The sequence below is a fragment of the Balaenoptera ricei genome, chromosome 19 (genome assembly GCF_028023285.1).
Source record: "Balaenoptera ricei isolate mBalRic1 chromosome 19, mBalRic1.hap2, whole genome shotgun sequence".
NCBI classification, from domain to species: domain Eukaryota; kingdom Metazoa; phylum Chordata; class Mammalia; order Artiodactyla; family Balaenopteridae; genus Balaenoptera; species Balaenoptera ricei.
Window position 1 is genome coordinate 14,881,789 of NC_082657.1, and position 2,671 is coordinate 14,884,459.

The following is a 2,671-nucleotide window of genomic DNA, read 5'->3' on the forward strand; positions in this document are numbered from 1 at the left end:
AGTCTTAAAGGTATTATGCTGAGTAAAAGAAGTCAGTCACAAAAGAGTATGTACTGTATGGTTTCATTTATGTGAAGTTCAAAAGTAGGTAAAACTAATCAATTATGATAGAAGTCAGAATATTGGTCACCCAGGGGGTATAGACTGGGAAGGGGCATGACTGAAACTTGTATATTAGAAAAACTCTGTGTCTCAGTCTGGGTGGTAGTCACCCTCTTGTACACATAAAATAATCAAGCTGTATACTTAAGATCAGTGTCTTTTACATACTTTATGTGTATTATACTTCAATTTAAATAATCAAGGGGAAGAAGGATGGCACCATTTAATAATAGACTCTTGATGTCTCCCTAGTGTAGATTAATGTGTGTGGCTCGTGGACAACTGGCCCTTCAACAAAGCCTGCTAATTGATGGTTCTTAATCTCATAGCAGGGTCTGATGATTAGGACTAAAAGAGAAAAAAAGACCAAAATTTATTCCTTTTTGGCTGGATACAGTGGGCATGATTTCATCCTTCCCAGTCCGGATACTAAATGAGAGTGATGAGCCGTGAGAATCTGAGAGTTGTAATGTAGGCTTAGGAGAATGCATGGTCTGTGCAGTTTTCTCACTTCAGATGTGGAAGATCAACCAGGTTCCAGAAACCTTAAAGGAGGTTCTATATGGATGATATGGCCCCTCCTCTGGCCTGGAAAAGCAAGTTTGAACAGTCTAGTCACAAGTGTAGCTCAGCATCCCAGAATGCAGTACTGGTGGAAATCCTGTTAAAGTGCCCACACTTCTGTTTTAATGCAGGAGAACATCTGCTAGGAGTCCGTCTGTTTACATCAGCGTTCCCTGGGGTTTGCAGAAAGCATAGAGGTCCCTAGACTCCACCTTATCTTCCCAATGTATATATGGGGGGAGGGTGGTTTGGAAGAAAAAAATGGAGGAGAAAAAACTTGACATTTTGTGAACTCCATGGCAACTCTGGTCTCATTGCCTCATTTTTTTCCTCCTCCCAGATTAGACTTCCCTGGATTCTAGGATTCTTGAATAGATGAATTCCAAGGAAGACTGTCTAATTCTTGCAATTCTAAACCCATGGGTCATGTAAGTTGGTTTTCAGTGTTAAATTCTGTCATTTTTTAGGTTATGTGAAGACTTTAATTTTTTATTCTGAAACTTCCCCAGTTCCTCCCATTTTTGGAGGAATGCACTCCAGGTCCCTCCTCTGTGCCCTGGTCTTCTCAAACCACTGTTCATATGTGTACTGGAGAAATCAGCATCTCCTAGGTACTCAGTCTTCTGTCTAGACCAGAGGTGAAGCAAAAACAAAGTCCCTTCAGAGAGATACTTGACCATCTCTTGGCAGTTCTGCAATTTGATGATAAAGGATGATTTCATTTGCACATGGGAAAGTTCTGAACTTTTCCATAGACCCATGTCTGTAGATAAAATAGGATTTAGTGTTGATTAGCCTCAGCTGCTGCTAAGGTGCTCAGTCCTTCTGAGGAAGCTGCAGGCTGCTTTAGGCTTAGGCCCTCACTTCATCCTGAGGCTAGCACTCGCCCACACCATGGCCTCCATCTCAGAGCTCACCTGCATCTACTGAGCCTTCATCCTGCACGATGATGAGGTTACAGTCATGGAGGATAAGATCAATGCCCTAATTATAGCAGCCAGTGTAAATGTTGAACCTTTCTGGCCAGGCTTGTTTGCAAAGGCTCTGGCATTGGGAGCCTCATCTGCAATATAAGGGCTCAGGGACCTGCCCCAGCAGCTGATCCTGCACCAGCCGTCCTCCCGCCTCCACCACTTCTGCCCCAGCTGAGGAGAAGAAAGTGGAAGCAAAGAAAGAAGAATTTGAGGAGTCTGATGTTGACATGGGCTTTGATCTTTTTGACTAAACCTCTTTTGTTACATGTTCAATAAAAAGCTGAACTCTCTAGAACAAAACAAAACAAAAAAAGAATGTGGTGAAATCCCAGGCTTTGTGTGGCCTTTAGGGGTGGGCAAGGAAATGATTAGAGCCCGCTTACAGATCCATGCTGGGAGTTCCTGAGAGGTGAAAACCTATAGTAGGGTCTATTTTGTATCTGAAGAGCATGTACTGATTTCAGGTGATATATGTGTGACTCTGGATTAACCTATAACAGTATTCTCTGGCTCAGAAATGAGAAAATTGTCTAGGGAGGGATGGGAGATGAAGTAGCAAGTAATAAGATACAATAGATAGGATGCTTCTAAAATGGCTCCCAGTGATCCCTGCTTCCTGGTATTCACATCCTTCTGTAATCTCCTTTGCTTTAGTGTGGGTTAGATTTAGTGACTTGTTTCTAATGAATAAAATATGGGAAAAGTGATGGGATCTCACTGTTGAGATTAGGTTATAAAAGTCTGTAACTTTGTCTTGCTCACAACACTCTGGTTTTTCTTGCTTTCTCGGATGAAGCAAGTTTCCATGCTGTGATCTAAGGATGACCTCTGGCCAACAGCCAGGGAGGAACCAAGCACACTCCAAATTCTATCAGCAACTATATGAGTGAGTTTTGAAGCAGATCCTTCCCAGTTTGAGCCTTGAGATGACTGCTGCCCCAGCTGACACCTTGACTGCAGTCTGAGAGGGAGAGGACCAAGTTCAGCTGCAAACAGATTTCTGTCCCAAACTGATTTCTTATTCCTAGGAA

The 2,671-nt window shown here is 42.7% G+C and overlaps 1 pseudogene; it reads left to right on the forward strand.

Moving 5' to 3' along the window:
- The first annotated feature begins 1,548 nt into the window (after nucleotides 1–1,548).
- LOC132354370 (large ribosomal subunit protein P1-like) lies at nucleotides 1,549–2,333 on the forward strand (annotated as a pseudogene).
- The last annotated feature ends 338 nt before the right edge of the window (nucleotides 2,334–2,671 follow it).